Source organism: Aptenodytes patagonicus, chromosome 6 (assembly GCF_965638725.1).
Source record: "Aptenodytes patagonicus chromosome 6, bAptPat1.pri.cur, whole genome shotgun sequence".
Taxonomy (NCBI): Eukaryota; Metazoa; Chordata; class Aves; order Sphenisciformes; family Spheniscidae; genus Aptenodytes; species Aptenodytes patagonicus.
Window position 1 is genome coordinate 44,657,583 of NC_134954.1, and position 17,562 is coordinate 44,675,144.

Below are 17,562 nucleotides of genomic sequence, written 5' to 3' on the forward strand. Positions count from 1 at the left end.
TTTAAAATAAAAACAAAACAAAAAAATCCAAACCACAACCACCACCCCCAAAAAAACCCAACAAAAAACCACACACACACAAAAGTATACAAATAAACTGTGTGTAGTTAAAGGAAACATGCAAAGAGCTGTCAGATGGCGGTGATGGGATGGGAATATTCAGGCACTCATATTCAGCACTACCTGAACTCTCCTATGTAAGATTTTCAGCACAGATGATACAAGGAAGTCTAAGAAGTGTATGTATGATCTGTCTTGTTATACATACAGAGATAAATATAGTATGATTTACTCTGGTCTGACTCTATGCTTTTTTACATAACAGTTTTAAATTTTCATGTAGCTTTTTCCTTGAAAGAGTCTACCAGATTTACCTTCCCACAGCTTGATCCTGCCTCAGGATCAACCTAGGAGGAGGAATGGGGCCCAGCGCTTGCGTTTCTAGCTGTCTCCCCAGATTGTTTGGAACACTATTTCCGTGTTCAGGATATAGGCTGAAAGCTGGAGCCATCCAGGAGTATATTTGCTTTTAATTAGAATCTAGGATTGTTTTGTTGTTGTTAAAACAAAATATGAAAAAAAAAAGTTGTTAATTTTTGCCTTGAAGTGGCTAGTGAATCCAGGCTGATAATTTGTATAAAAGATTTGGCCTGAATTCATGTGAAGTAAATGAGTTCTCGTAATTCCTTGAAAGGAGAAGCCAAGAAGAGAACTGCTAATAAGGTCCTAACCATTATGTGTTAACAGCCATGTGATAATATTCATGTGATTACTGACAGATGTGAGCATTCATCTGTGAGAAACATAGCTTTAAGTGTATTGAACCTCTTGTCACTACAATGACAGGCCATCAGAAGAAAAACACTCATACAGAGAGTGCATCTTTCAGAACTGTTACAAAATGGCTCTGCAATTCCATTTCATATGCAGTTTCTATGTAAAGAGTAAGGCCAAAGCAATGCTTCAATCTCTGGAAACTTGTCTGTGTTGCTAATAAGTGTTAGTTTCTTAGTAACAGTTTCTCTTGTGTCATTAATTCTTTGGAATTCCCATGCTAGTTGTACAGGAATTGATTTGCCAGTTTCTAAGTTTGTCTCTTACATAAAACATGAAAAAATACTTAAATCAATAGAAGAGAGCACTGTTCAGCCATGTAATGTTTATTAAGCAACCTGGATCGCGGGTCCTGCCCAGCCCTGGCTACATTGCCTCCCTCATCCCAGCTCCTTTGCTGGGGCTTTACCTTGGTCAGGTTCTGAATTATTATTTGATTCATTGTTGGGTTTTTTGTTTTTTCCCAATGGCTCTATCCCTTACCCTCCCATGATATCGTAGTAGTCAAATTTAGGTCAAAATAGTCTCCTATGGAGAGGCTATGTTTCCAGAAGTCTTCTCTTAAATGCCAGGCATGTGAGAGAAAGCAGCTAATGGTATTTCTGGTAAACGGTTGGACTTTATATTCTAGTACCAGACTTTATATTCTGGTTCTGTCTTCAGGCTTTTAATTATTTTTAAAATATTTTTTATTTTATGTAATAAATAATATCAAATAACTATGTATGGGTATATTTAGACATACCTAAAGTTTGAAGGTTTTCCTTAAATTTCTGTGATCTTTTTACTTAACCATAAGGCATCAGTGCTGAAGGAAGACGGTTTCAGCGGTTTCATGTTTGTTCCTTAGCGGGCTAATGTTACGTACTGTGTTCTGTGATAGTTCATGTTTCTTTTTTGCATTTGCAGCATGTTTATTTTTGGGGTTGGGGATGGACAGATTGGTTGTGCACTGAGTCTTTTCTTTATTCCTTGCCTTATGCTGGAAGTTCTGACAATGATCGTAGGGAATTGGGTATAAAGTAGGCCTCTAATACAATGAAGAGTGGCTGTTGTGTTTTTTATCTGCTACCCTTTTTAAAATGAGAGATTAAAATAATTGTTTCCCACCTACCACCCCCACATATAAAATGTCTTTCCCATATAAAAAGTACTTGTATTGCCTTAAAAAATCTCTTAGAAAAAATCATGTTTCTTCTCATCTCCCTTTACTTTCTCTTTAGAGAAGATGTAATTAATGCGTATAATGTTTTGAGTGTCTTCTACTCTAAATAGGAATTGAAATTAAAATTTTAAAAGTCTGCATTTTTTCTTTCCTTTTTTCTTTTTTCTTCCTTCTAAGCTCATTCCTGGAAATCATGTCATGCCTCCAGTCAATTCTGCATGCGTAGTAGCATGCACCTAACACACCATTTCTGATCTAGTGGGTCTCATATCCCTTTAGGTATGTAAGCTCCCTAATCAGATACTGCTGGCAGGAAATAACCATGAGGAGTGACAGCAGTGGATTTTCAGCCGTGCTTCAGGGCTGGCTTGAATGCTGATAGTTCACTGTTAGTATGATTTGTGTTAAATGAGGCAATTCATTATATACAAGATGTGAAAAGATTTTGTAACTTGGTAATTCTGCTTTTAATGGCCAGCTTTTACAATGTGCTGTAGTCCTGAACATATACCAGGAGCTGCTCGTATGGCTTCTCAAGTTCATTGACTTCAGTAATTCACTAGGAGAAAGGATGTACTTAGGTAGTAAGGTGGCCGAGATAAATTTTCATTTTTAACATTGGTGATCAAGGTGAATATGAGGTGGTCAGGCAGCATGCGCGTTTGAAATCTGCAGGTACGGATGTTAAGGTATTTGCTGACATGTGAAAGCTTCAGTTGTTTATACTAAGGACTAGAGTTAAAAGGATGATGTTGAGTTGATTTCATGGGTCATGTGAGCAGAGCCTATACCATGCATGTCCATCTGTGAAAGTCAGGAGACCTTGGAAACAAGAAAGGTAGGCTGTAGCCATATTTATTTTTATTGTGCCCCTCCTGCCTTAAGCAGCAAAAATCTCAGGAAATAAAATGTAAAAATAAATAACATCAATGTACTATGGGTTTGCAAAGATAGAACAAACAGAAGTCTGATAGTTCGCAAAGCGAAGGTTGGGTTAGAGATGGTAGCTTGGCCACGTTGCATGCCCTTAATGTTTTCTGTGCAACTTTCTGTCATTAAATGTAACGTTATTTTTTTTAGTGTACCATAAAATATGCAGACTATGTCTTGTGGGTGAGTGGATATTACTGGAACAAACTTTGAAATACCAAGAGTAAAGGCACTTGGAGCAGAGGTGCCAAGTCATCAGTCAGTTGCTGAGGCTCAGTATCAGCAGTAAATACATGTTTGCTCCTGGGAAAGTAAATACAGACAGGAATTCTGAATAAATGATCCATATGGAAGATGCTATGCTAGTAAACTGAGGCAAACTCTGATTTCCTTTAGCATAGGGTGTATCTCAATTCACTGAAGGCATTCCAGATTTGCACCAGCACTCACTCACTCTTATCCAAACTCATTAGCAGAAAAGAAAACCAAACTGTTTTTTTGCTTTATTTTAGCCAAATTCCTTCATAAGTAAAAGACTGACACAAGTGTTTCAGCTGAAGCCCAGGTCAAAATATTTTAAATCATCAAAGAAACAGTAAATTCCAGCGTGAGAAGTTTGCTTCAAAACTTTGGGGGTTATTTTGTTATTTGTATGTCATTCCCATGAAAAGGCTGCTTTGACGTACAAATTAGTGTTTCATGGAACCTTCTGTCTCAGGGCTGTGAGAGCTCTGCGTGCTTTCCTTTGTGATGTGAAATACCACATGGGAATGAGATCTCATTTACACCCATGACTGAGTCTGACCAAGATCCCCTGAGTAATTTTGCTCCTCCTTCCTATTAAAACTTCAAAAGAGGCTAGAGTTATAGTTACATTTGTAAATTGATTTCATTATTCATTTTTGTTCATTATGATCCCGTTCTTAGAATTTGCGGGCAACAAGAAAATAGGGTATTTCCCCATTCTAAATAGAGAGGAATAAGGATTGGAGTTTTAGATAAGAAGGAATATATCTAATCCCAGGGGCTCTGTACTATAAAATATGCCTCACAGTTGTGTTCAGCTCTTGTAGGAGCACCAGGAAGGAGAATAGTGTGAAACTGCTTAGACAATAGCTGGCTGGGAGTTCTCAGTCCTCCTGTCCAGAGATCAGGTTAACTAGGATGGACTGAGGTGGAATCAGCCTTGAGGATCCCGTTGCCGCTGCAGTACTGCACCCTGGGTGGAATGGGTGCTCTCTGAGCAGGATGCAATACCTGATCCAATAGGCGATGCACAGTGTACATCCCTCTGCTGGGCTACCTTCCAGTAAGGATTCCCAGGAGATGCTGTCTCCTTTGGACTTCGTGTCCACTTATGTTGTCATAAAGGCAGAATCAACACTGTCATTATGACATGACTTAGTGTTGATGAAAAGTTCTGCTTTTCACATTCATGGTGTGATGTTTTTTTCACAAGCACAGTGAGGTTGCCAGCAGACCAAGTCCCCTGAAGCCCCCTTATCTCTGTGTCCCAGTGTAACTTGGAGGGGACATCTTTAGATGTGGTCTCTAGTTGGGGCTTTTTGGTGATTTTAATTCTTACTTATCGTGGCTTCTGATATCGGGTAGTACACAGTAAAACCCAGTATCAACTGGGTATCAGTATCAAGGCAAGTTGTAAACCTGTTCTTCAGGACTGAGCTTTTTAATGCACCCTGTAGACTTTGCAATATCTGCATATTCCATGTGTTAAGCGCGTGTCTGCTATAGCTATACTATGTTGCTTTTGGTACTGATCTTGCCTTACCTGTGATATTAAGCTGCTGTAATGCTGTCTACTAAATTGCAGCATAAACTCAGCATCCGCAGCCTTGATGCATTATCCACCACACATTGATTATGTTCAGTATGACAACCTACAACTCCTAAAATAATCCCTCATTTAGTTAAAAGCATATGCACTCAGACGTATTGTTTTCTGTCTACTGCTTATTTGAATAAGCAAATAACTTTAACTTTTTTAAAAAAGCATCATTTCCATACTTTTATTTCTCAGAATATGATTGTCTTGAAATGTGTATACAAAAATATATACATTGGCTTTGTTATTAAGAAAATGTCTATTTTGGTTTTGGAGCAGTTAAAAAAAATTACTTTATAAACTGCTGAGTAAAAACCATTTGACAGAGTGAGGACACACTGATTTTGCTTAAGTGTGCAAAATACGAAGTACTACTTCCTTCAGAAGCTTCTGTCCTTCTGTTGGGAGACTGAATACAGATTACACAGAGGATGTGCCAGTTTGAATACAGTGATGATTGCACTTTAATTGAAAATGGGGTATTTCAGCTGTCATTAGTCATAGAAGCTGTAAAATGCTTAATTGTTCTGATTTGCTAGAGACGAACAGGAAGATAGTTTTTGCCCAGAAAATGACATTGTGGATATTTTTTTGGAACTTAGTTACACTTTTTATGATTGTCTTTCAGAATTAATTATAAGGTTATGTTCCGTGTAAACTGACATACTCAAATTTACATGGGTCCACACTGAATTTTCTATTAAATCTGTGGAGGTTATTTTTAACTTGTTAGCACTTACGCTGTCTGAGACACAGTATTTTTTAGTTCCCCAGATGCAGTAAGAGGAAGCTTTCCTAGCAGATTGACCTTTCAGTGTGCAAAAGTGGCGAGTAAAACTCACAGTGGACTCCAAGTGGCAGCAGAATTCAATTCAGAGGAGGCAGTTTTCGCTCAGAGGCATGGAGAGTCCACAGATTGTACAGAATCTTTTTCTCATCCTTCTTAGGATCTTGTGGCTCCTGAAGTGTACAAAAATGGAGATCCCATAGCTCCTCTAGGCACTGAACATATCCTGGCTCATCAGGGTATCAGCAATTGTCTTAACCAGGGCTTTCCAACTTTGTGGTGTTGCTTGGTTACCATCGTTCCCACAACTCTCAAATAAAGCAAAGCAAATGTAAAAAAAACTGATTTCTATTTATGGGCTAGGCTACCGTACAGATCCAAACAAAACAGAATTGTAAATCCTCTACAGCTTCTTTAATGATCATTTTTTTCCTCAAGTATTCGACTTGGCTACTCACAAAGGCATTCTATTTTAAATATGTTTTTTCAGTATATTGGACTACTACTAGGATTCTGCACAAACTCATTAAGTTCAGAAGCTGGAATCCTGACTGGAAGCAAGGAATAACAAATAATGGCTTGTGTCGTCGGGCAGTCTTGCTAACTCCAGCTGGGATGCTGCCTTTTCAGATATACTTTATGTGCATCCTCAGTTTAGGGCAGGGAAAAGGGCAAAGCTTAGCTTGGAATGTGTTAGGGAATATTTTTCTTTAGTAACGATAATAAGGAAGAACTGTCGTAGCCATTTGGCTGAGGATCTCATGTCATTTTGTGAATGTTTCCGAATGTAGCTTCTGAAGTCCTCTCCTGCCCTTAGGGGAATAATTTTGGCATGTGGGTCCATGTGTTTCAGGGAAAATTCTCATCTTAAATCCAATTAGCTGATCTTAACAAAGTATACAGACACTCTGAGAACTGAATATAGCATAGGTGCCTGGGTAGCTGTTCTGTTGTCATCCCTGTTCTACAGAAGAATTCTGCAAAATGAAAAGTATAATTTTTTTTATCACCTTCAGGCTGAAAGAGATAACTCTGAGACAGCCATTCTAGTGGTATGTTACAAATGAGTATAAGTTTCTTTTAATGAAGTTAATTGCCAAAATAAGGCTTCTCTGGAACATGTGAATGAGTTTCTTGGTGAACAGAGAGCTTTCCATAAATCTACTAGGGTCATTAACAGCGTACCTAGAGTTGGTTACAGAAACCCTCTTGCTGTTTCTGAGAGTGGAGAAAACTAAAATAAATGGAGATATCTGTGAGTCAGCCAGAGATGAAGAAAAATAAACACATCCAAGTAAAACATTCCCAGCTGTGGAAAAAAACTATCCCCATCTATCAGAAGTATGGAAAGTGTAGGAAGCAGACAGCAATTCTTGTAGGAAGTAGAACTTCTAAGTGTTCCCTTATGCTCATTGTCTGAGAGCTAGTGCTTTAGTGGGGCACACAACTCAGTCCTCTAACCATTTTGGGTTTCCAGTGGGTCCAGTTCTTCTGACAGTGGACTTCTAAGAGAGATTTCTCATCCAGTGAGATACTAGGTGTTTAACTGCGTGGTGTTGAATTTCCAGTGTCATGGCTCACGTATGTCTCTGTTACAGGTCCATTCCAGCTCCAGTTCTGTCAGAATTGGATTAGGCCCTTAATGCTTTGGGAGGAAAATGTTGGCTGGCATTAAGTTAGGAGAAATAAGACTGGAACAATGACAGATGACTGTTAGGAGAATAAATGTGCTTACAGGCTCTGCATGTGGACTTGTTTTAAAAAAATGTATCTATAAAGAGTCTGAGGCACATCTTGATGCTCTAGCTCACACCAAAGTTCCCACGCAACCAGGAAGAGTTTCATAAGCCAGAAGGACTGGATATTCAAGTCCTTTAAGACATATAGATCATAGTAAACACCAGAGTTGCTTTGTTTTTTTAAACCATGCTATTTCTTGCTGGCTGAAACTGAAGTGGTGCCAGTCGTATGTCTGATTGCATTGCTGGCTCTCTGCTATGAGACCCTTCAAGAACAATTTTTCCCCTTGACAAGACCACACAGCATTTACAGGTTTTCTTCCTCATTGCAGCTGTTCTTAATTTACTGTAATTTCCTCCTGGACCAGTGTTGAACATGAATCCTCTCCTTTGCCCTGCTGTGGTATTGTTATCCCACTTGTGTCACTGCACAGAAATCTGGCACAGGATGAGAGTCCTGAAACTCTTATTTGGTTGTTTCCCAATCCTAAAGTCAACAGATTCTTTTGCTATAAAATCTTTGGCAAATATCAGATGAGGATGGTTTTAGCCAGGGAGCTTATGCTGCTTTATAATCGTATGCATCTTTTGTTGTAATAAGAAATGTGCATTGTAAATGTCAGTATGAATTGTCCTCTTGAAGGCTGGATCCTGCTGAGTATCCTTAACACTGCATTCGCTGGCTGGAGTTAGAAACTAGAGTGCACAAAATGGAACATCGTGGGTTAATTGTAAAGGCAGGCAGAGTTCAACTTCGGAGGATGTTGTTATTAATTGACTGAATACTAAGATGCAAAACAGGAATCTTGCAACTGTGTTGAAGTGTAGCAGTGACAGACAAGGAGCACCCCTTATTTACTTTGACTACATCAGAGCTTACAATCTGTGTTGGGCATAAGGTTGAGACTAAATGTCTTAAGGTTTGACTAAGTGTCAAAGACATGGAGGTTTGCTTTCCATGTGCTAAATAACTGCATTGGCAATTAGGGAAGTGTGATTGACTCATTAGCTAAGCCAAAATCAAAACCCGAAAAAGGTCCAAAAAACCCAAGTGCCAAAACCCTCAACAATGTATCTTTTTTTTGGGGGGGCGGGTGTGTGTACCAGCAGACTCCAAATAGCTTCTGCACTTGGTCATGTCAGCATTCAATAGAAGATTCCCTGCCTTCTGTCAACTGGCTTCTCACACTAGATGTTCTGTCAGTGGCCTCACCAGAGAAATATCCTGGAATGAAAATTAGCCATAGTCCATTGAATCCTTGTGTTACCAGCATTCATCCCAGCTTGGCATGCCTCTGATTCCAGCAATAAACCTAGCTTTTAATTTTTTTTTGGGGGGGGAAAAAACCAACAAACAAAAAAAACCCCAAACCAAAAAACACCAAACCCCAAAACAAAACACAAACACAAACTTTTCTTAACATTAAATGTAGAAGTGACAGGTAGAGATGTTAGAATTAAATGTGATCATTGGACCCTGCAAGCTAGCAGAACTGAAGTCTTCCGCTCCTCCTTATACTAGTCTTTTGTTGAGCTTGTCAATATGTAGTGTTGAGTTCAGTTTAATGTGCAGTCTTGCAATATCTCTCTGCCTGTATGGAGGCTACTGCAGGTAGGATCTCATGGCTTCTGCTTAAATTTGGAGTTGTGTTGCATGATAGCTATGTTTTAAGTTGGAGTTTTTATTTAGGACCGGAGAACTTTATTTTACTGCTGTCTCCCACAAAGGTAAGAGCTGATTTAGACACAGTCAAATAACTTTCAGTGCTAATCTTTGTCACTGGGCTATACTTAACACTGTATCTTGGACTGTGTTTAGGATATGCACTCAGGAATGGAGGGATTGAAGGTTATGTTTACTGTTAGGATCTAGAAGGCTCATAGGTCTACAGTGGAGTTAGCAGAGTGCAGTGTTTAGTTTTTTGATCTCTTCTGTGTAACAGGTGTATTGTGAAACCTTACGTTAAGGTTGGGGTCAGGGCTAGGTATCAGAAGAGAAGTGGTCAAAGAGCTTGTTTTACTCTTCCAAAGAGTAAAGATGATTCATATAGGATGAAGACTCCTGTCCAGAGAGTTATATAGCTCATGGTATGCTTCGATTCTGCTCTTTAGATTCATTAAGGCCTACATCTCTATGAATAGTTGTGATCTAGATTTAATCTTAGTATCTGGTTCTGGTGCCTGTATGTGTCGTGTCACATTTACAGTTCCCTAATCCTATTATTAAAAAGGTCAGAGTTCAAGATGGGGAGGGATTTAAGTGCTTGGTCTGTTTGTATATTCTCCAGGCCTGTAGAGCTGTGATGAGCACCGATTCCTGCTGCTTTTTTTGGCTTATGTTAAGTTTTGGTGTAGTTGTTTGTCACTGAGCTCTGTTTGATGTGAGGTTTGGGGATGTGATACCTGAATCCCTGCTTCTTTTCTCTTCATACCCTGCAGTGGGGGACAGTGGGTTGAAGGTTCTGAGAGGGTATTTCATGTCATCTCCACACACGTGGCCTTCATTGGCCACAGATCTGCCACAGAGGGATATGGGCCACTGTGTTAAAAGTCTGTATTCTTATCTGCAGAGTGACAGCATGCTTTCCTATTTCAGGGTCTTTTTTGTATGAAAATAAAAATCACTTTAAGAATTGAACTTTCATTATGATGAGGAAATTACCTTTAAACACTTGCAGACGTTAAGCAAGAGTATTTTCTTTGATAATACGGAAGTGAAATAAGTTTCCTTTTAAGTATTGTACCTTTACTCTTGATTTCCTTTCTTCTCTCTTGAGTCATTATTTCCTGCATAATGTTTTCTATGATAAAATGCAATGGAACATTGAGTAAGGACAAGATGGTGAATTAGGAAGGGAATCAAATTATGGAGAGATGTCCCATAAGAAGCCATTTGTTTTTTTCAAGGTATTACATGTCATTTGGTCAAACTTGATAGATGTGGTATTGTTTGGAAAGAACAAACCTTTACGACATCCAATAAAACTTTTTTTTAGATTTATTTTACATATGGTATATAGCTGTCTTGGTTATCTGCTTTTTTACTTTACAGTGATGCAAAACAAAAGCTTTTGACTTCAATTTTTTGCTTGTGCTCCTTTGTCTTTTAAGATAGTTGATAATAGTAGCAGCCCTCAAAGTACAAGAATTACAATTCTGACTTGAATAATTTCATACCAGTGACCATATTTCATACCTGAGACCACATCAAGAAATGGGATTCTGACATTACCTGTTACTTTGGTCTTCAATATTTCATGAAGTTCAAGAGGACAAAAATTGTCAAAAGAACTCACTGAGCAGGGGGGAAAAAAAAATATTTTAAGTTGTAAACCTCTTCCCATTGGATTTCTCAGATTTTAATTTTCCACTGAAGTTGGAGAGGAATCTCTTCCACAACTTGGGTTGAAGATGATCAAAACTGGGGTTTAGCAGATGGTGTGTTATGCAGGGAAAAAGCAGAATCAGTAGGGTGCCTCAGTACAATAATGTGCATGATCTGATTTGTTCTGTTTAAATCCTAAAAATACCACCTGCAGACTACAGACATTACTGGAAGAAGTGAGATGTCCATATGTTGGCATAAGAAATGCAGTAACTATTAGGAAAGTTGCTGTCTTTCTCGGTCTCAGTTCAGGTGCTCACTAGACAAAAGGGACACACAGCGTCTCCCTCGTTCTCAGCCCTTCCTTGTGTCCCTTTGAAGGGAATAAATAGCCAAGTCTTGCCCTTGCTTGCACTGAAGAACAAAGTACTGGTAGGGCCATAACATAGGCCTCTTCCCGAGCTCTTGGTTAGGGTATTCTGCCCAAAGGCATGGATGTGGGTATGCTTCCCTCACCAGGCTTCCAGCCCCTCTGTTCATCTCATGGATCTGTGCCTGTTGTGTAGATTCCAACACCCAGAAGTGTTCTTTAACAGTGACATGTGTGAGTACTTGTATTTCTTCATTGAAGCATCACATTTTAAATTGCTCCATTCATTCCTTTGATTTTGAACATAACTGTGACTCAGCAAGCCATGGAAAAATGTGTGTTTAGATTGCAATGGACTTTGGGACCTAAGCTGTGAGAGCCTTTGTTGTGGGAGCATTTGCTAGGTGAAGTGCTTCAGGGAACACCTGGCTGTTTCAGATGCAGGAGCAATTAAGAGCTTTCTGCCTTGCTTTAAAATAAAACCTGTGACTGACAGGACTTTTGCACTCTAAAACTTCACTTTGGCTTTGGCAAAATATGTGGTTTCAATAAGGATAAAATGGATGAAATAAACAGCAGTCACACACTTTAGTCTATTACAGAGAGTGAGTGTTTTGTAATACAGAAGGAAAAATAAGTCTGCAAAGACAATCCAGTCATAGTGGCTTAGTAGAGGCTGATTTCAGCAGTCAGGATGTTCAGAAGTGTCATGTTATACTTCTAGGGTTAGCAGAGGGACTGCTGAATCGATCTTACTCCAAAGCAAACAAGGACCAGTGTGCAACTCACTTAAGTAGCAACTGGAAAAGAATAATTCCTGTCTGGCATGCATGGTTAAATCATAGACCAGTTCATGACTGCCTTCTCCTTGCAACTGCAGAGGAGAGTACAAAACTTACCTATTACTTTTTTTTTTCCCCTCCTCCTAATGAAATCGGGAAATCAGTTTCCATTCATCTGTATATGGACATAGACAAGCACTCAGCTGTCCATATGGTTGTATGTCTTTAACTTTTGGGAGAATTCCTCTGAAATTTATATGCAAATCAGCAAAGGCCTTGTACTGTGGACAAAGTGCTGGTGTCACTCTTGGGGCTTCCCTTTGTTTCAGCTGCGTTAGTATTCTTGAGATAATAATGTTGCTTATTGGAGAATGACCACACTGAAACTGTACCGGTGCTGCTCAGGGGGATTTGATTAGTAACTGGTGAGTTACTGTAACTTGCGCCTACGGCCCTCTTGCTTTAATGGATAGAATGGTTCGCATCACTTAAGGTTTATCTTTCTGCATGTCCCAGTGTGCTGGCTAGTTTGAGTTTGAAATATGAGTTAGTTTTTAAAACAGGTTTGTTTTAGCTGGGAGAATTGTATGTGTGGTCAGGAATGGGGCTAACAACAAGGCTTAGGTAATTGCCTAAGCTTGCATGGTAGTGAAGATAAGCCCTGTAAAAACTGGCAAGGGTGTCTATCGGCACCCCCACGTGTTGACTAGACCAGTAAGGGGATGAGGGATATTTTTTCACAAAAGTCTTCTATAAGGAGAGAGCAGTAAAGTAAATAAAAAGTAAATTAACCAATTACTTTCTTTTTAACTTCCAGCTGTTTTTGCAGGAGATACAGTCTATTGGAGAAGGTAGAAAAATAAGAACTGGAGTAATTCACCGTGGTAAGATACCTTCTATTTCTCTCTTTGCTAATCATTGTGACTGGCACTTGACTAGTTAAGTTCAGAAACTTGTAAGTCACACCTTCAACCTATACTTTACAACTGAGTTAATCAGGTTTCTTGAGCTATCCTGCTAAAGCTGATCATAGTACCACATGCCACAATGATCACAGGGGAAAAAAAAAGACAAATGCAACAATTAGTAAAATGGTGCTTTCTAAATTCCTTACTGTGTAGCTTTGACTTCTTACAAAGACACAGATTAGTGGGTAAGTGTGCCCGCTTTTCACATTGTGCATGTGTGTGACGGATAACAAATAGGAAGGTACTTTATTTATAGGTCTATCAATGCGGGAACAAGAAGCCAGGAACTTTGAGGGCTTCTTTTGCCAGGGCAGTGCAGCCTATTTGAACATCTCGGAAGCTGCTTTGGTTCCTGTTTTGTCTGCAGAGTCTATCTTTCACCACTCCAGATAAATTTCTTTCCTTTATCTTCTTTCTCTGTGTCACTAAGTTGATCCGCTCATACTATATTATCCTACTGCTTCTCCTCATCCTTTTTTTTAATTGTTCGAACTGCTGTGAAGATGTATTGTGGTTTGCAACTGAAAGTTCTGCTGAACTGGTATTCCGAAATCATCTCACACTAAGTATAGTCCAAGGTGATGTTCGGAGGATGGTGGGAAAGGGCAGCTTCATAGTAATAAAAAAAAAAAAAGAAATGGATAAACCTATAGAATACAAAACTGAGAAATGGGGTCTCTGCAATTGCCTCAGTTCAGAGGTGGTCTGAACCCAATGTTTTTTGTCACTTGTTTTGAAGAAAATATTTGTTTAAGCACATCAAGTAATTCCTTTTGCTGTTATGTCTGAAAGTGGGCAGTTTCTCTCTGTCCAGCATATTACAAAAGCATAAGCTCAGTCTGTTCTGAGCCTTAGTCTAACAAGTGGGCTAATGACCTCATAATACTGTGTAATTCTAATGGGGATCACCATTTTTTCAAATGGCTTTAAGATTCTCCAGTTTACTTGCAGCTTAGGACATCTGGATTGAGTTCCCTATGAATAGCTTCCTGAGAAATCTTCAGTGAATCGCTTAATGCCTCAATTTTATATCTGTAAAATGAGATAACAATACTCCTGCACTTGAGCATGGGTGTCAGGATGATAAGTAGATTATGTATTGAGGTTTGTGAAATGCTCAGACGTTATAATAAATAGGCAGAAGGAGGACTCATTTGTACATGTTATTCACTGCATGCACCCTGTTTCTTTGGTGGAGGGTAGTTACACTGTTTCTTAAGGATTTCCATTTTGCTTGAAACTTTTACACTGCTATATGGCAAAATTCCAAAGCTTTTGGTGGTGGGAGGTTTACAGGGAGTGGCTGAATGGAATCAATCTGTTAGTTAATAGTTTAGCATGCTAAACTCAAGAGCAGTAAGCTGTGTGACTTCCTCAAAGGAAAGAAGAAAACAAGATATGGATGCCCAAAGTGGTTCTTACACATCTGCTGATCTCAAGTGTGGCCAAGTACATGATGAAATATTACTTGTCTGGCTATGAGCTCTATTTACTACAACTAAGTGAATCATCGGGTCAGTTCCTGACAAGACCTTGAGCTGTCAGAAACAGATGGCCTGCCTAGAGAGCAAGATACCTTGGAAGCATCTCCACCCTTGTCAGCCATGTTACACAGCACAGGGATTTCTCAGAAGAGCAGAGCTGGCGTTCAATGATTTCAGTGAAAAGATGGTAGTTTTTCAGCTGTACTTGGTCTTCCACATCAGAATAATGTCTTGTGGCTCTGAAAATAGGGAAATTGTTGCTGGCTTGTTAGTGAAGGTCCAAATTTGTGAACCAGATCATGTACTTGGAGGGGCAGTAGTAGGGAGGTCAATAAAGCCCTCAGACTTGTAAAAGGCTGGTTTTCCAGCTCTGAGAAACCTTCAGGTTGCTATTAAAAGATGGCTGGTCTGTGTAAATGTTCTTCCTGGAAATGAGGCCAAAACTTTTAATCAACTCTGAAAATCTTTTCCTATAGTGTCTCTCCACTTCTCTACCCATCAGTAAAATGATAATAAATGCTTCCCCAGACTGTAGAGTTGTGCTGAGGATTATATTCATCTCAGATATTTGGATGTAAAGTGCCATGCAGATATCTACAGAAATAATAGAATATTGTAGGTACTGAATATTGGGGCAAGTTCTACATCGGAATCTGAGAAGAGTATAGTACACCAATCTGGAATGGGTTTTCTGTATGACTTGCTGTGGTGGGTTTACCCTGGCCAGCAGCCAAGCACCCACACAGCTGCTTGCTCACTCCCCTCACCAGCTCTCCACAGTGGGACAGGGGGAGAAAATAGGAAGAACAAAATCAAGACAACTCTTGTGTCAAGATAAAAACAGTTTAATAGGTGAAGAAAAGGCAGGGGGGGGAAACAAGCGAAGCAAAGGAGATGGCGCACCACCTCCCACAGGCAGACCGATTCCCAGCCAGTCTCCAAACAACAGCCACCTTGGAAACAAAACCCCCCATCTTTTTCTTCCTCTACCCCAGCCTTTATTGCTGAGCATGAGGATATGTGGCATGGAATATCCCTTTGGCCAGTTTGAGTCAGCTGTCCCAGCTGTGTCCCCTCCCAGCCTGTTGCCCACCCTCAGCCTGCTGGCTGTGGGGGTGTAGTGGGAAACAGAAGGCCTTGACACTGTGCAAACACAGCTCGGCAATAGCCAAAACACTGGTGTGTTATCAGCACTGCTGTAGCCACAGATCCAAAACATGGCACCATAGGGGCTGCTATGAAGAAAGTAAACTCCATCGTAGTCAGACTCAGTATGCTTGCTTACTTTTAATGTAGTACTAAAAAAAAAAAAATCATCAGAAGAACAAAATCCTATTGTAAGATCTTAAAAACAGTTTGCTTGATTAAAAAAATGTTTTCTTGCATGTGCAGATGTGACATTTTCATTGGTATCATGGGCACTTCCGAAACAGTTCAGAAAGACCTGAAGTATGTGCTGAAGTTCATTTTTCTCTGAAAAATGTCTTAAAACATTTGTTTAAGTTTCATGGACTTCAGTAGCCCTTAAGTGCTTTTCTGAATAGGGACTGCACATTCAAGTTGACTCTGTCCTGCAAGAGTGATTCTGAAGAAAGGTCTGATGTTCACACTGGGCAAATTGTCTCAGAAATGGGTAGTTTTGTAATTACCTATAGATGTATCTTGTTACTGTCTGTATAAATATGTAATCTTGTGCCTCAAAATAATCAACTCTACAAGTTTTCCGAGATGGTATTGTCTGCATTTATCATGAGACTGGACAGATAAAATGCTTTTAAAATGAAAACATTAAGAATTAGAATTATGTGATTATCCTAGGAAATTGAAAAATAAAAAGAAAAGATCTGAAGTAGGAATGAAATCTTAGTTCACTTATGAAAAAAATTTTAGTGAATCACTTTACTGTCAGTGTCCCTCTTCTTCCCTGCAACACTTTATTTTTGATCATGTATGCTGCTGTCAATGAAAAATAACTGGCAGCTGTGTGATGCAAAGAGCTCAAGAAATTATTCAGATTAGATTTCACTGATCACTTTGATCAATATCAAAGTCTGAAACTGAAAGCAGGTTGAGCTTTCACAGAATTTTCTGAGGAAATCATCGAGGGTAAATGAGACTCTTGAGTTCTTGAAGAGATTCTTTATTTTTAGGATGTTTGGACTGCTCTGTTGTTATTGCTGGCCCTTCTTTACTCCACTTCTGTTAATATTAAGATCGATAAGCATTTGTTCCTAGTGGTGAAAAACATCACAAAGGCTTTGGTGAAGGTATAGCAGCGTGACCATTCTGAATGTAAGAGTTCAGCGTGACCATCTTCAAATCTGTTACTGGATTTGTCAGTTGATGCTATCCAATTCCAGGAGAGAGATGATGTTATGGGATTTGGTTGGTCATGTGGTAAGCACAGTGAAACTGAAACTTCAGTGTCTTCATAAAAGGTGTTATGCAATTTCTCATGGCTTTTCAATACTGAAGTACTGATTTGAATGAAGGTTTCCTTGAATTATGGGGAAGAGTGAACATATTGATGAAAAAAAAAACAACAGCCTACAGTGAAGGGAGGACAGAATTGCCCCCTTCCAGTATGTTCTGAAATGGTTCATGCTGTAAAGGTTCATGATCAGAGCAAGTAGTTTTTCTTTGCTAGTGATAGCTTGCATTTTTGTTCTCTCTATGGAGCATGCACTTCGAGTAAGTTGGAAGAATTGTGGGTATCTTTATCCTCAGCAGCAGAGGAACAAACACCTTCTCTGAGGGCAGTAGGATGGAGCGTGTGTTCTGCTAGAATGGAGGACCAAGGCAGTAATTTGTGCCCTTTCCAAAAGCAGTGTGTATGTGGGTATAAAGTGGTGAAAGGGTTCTTGTATTTTTCCTCCAACTGCACAGTTCAGGCAGTTTAAAAAGAGCCAAAGCATTCCCTATTTGCTGTGCTTTGATTGTGAGCAACGTGGCTAGACTGTCTGGTCTCAGTTAATGAGCAGAACCCCTGGAAATATAACCATGGATAAAGTTCAGCTCTTGGAACAACTTTACCTGTGTCAATATTATTGGGAACTCTGCATATTTAAGGAAGACAGCCAGTGGAGCTGAATCTCATCCTGTGTAAATTGCTTCTCATACATGGGTGTCTCTTTTTTTTTTTTTTTTTCCATTGTTGGAGAGGAGAGTCCAAATACTGAGCAACTATAGAGCCAGCTCTCTTCAGCCAAAATCCTTGGTTTTGTGGGTGCCAGTGATAGAGCTCTGTTAACCACAGAATCTAGTTGCAGCCCATATCTGCTGCCTGCAGAGCCAGCCCTGCGCGTTTTGGTATGTAGCTAAATTGGAGATGTGAA

At 39.5% G+C, this 17,562-nt stretch overlaps 1 protein-coding gene across 8 annotated transcripts in view; it reads left to right on the plus strand.

The window, feature by feature from the left end:
* Nucleotides 1–17,562, plus strand: part of SPATS2L (spermatogenesis associated serine rich 2 like) — a 152,036-nt gene that overhangs the window by 71,987 nt on the left and 62,487 nt on the right. For 7 of the 8 annotated variants that reach the window (XM_076342320.1, XM_076342321.1, XM_076342319.1 and 4 more), the window contains one exon: nt 12,593–12,659. The exons of the other annotated variant lie outside the window; for it this stretch is intronic. The gene's annotated coding sequence lies outside the window, so the exon portion shown is untranslated. The remainder of the gene's footprint in view (nt 1–12,592; nt 12,660–17,562) is intronic. 8 annotated transcript variants of the gene reach the window in all.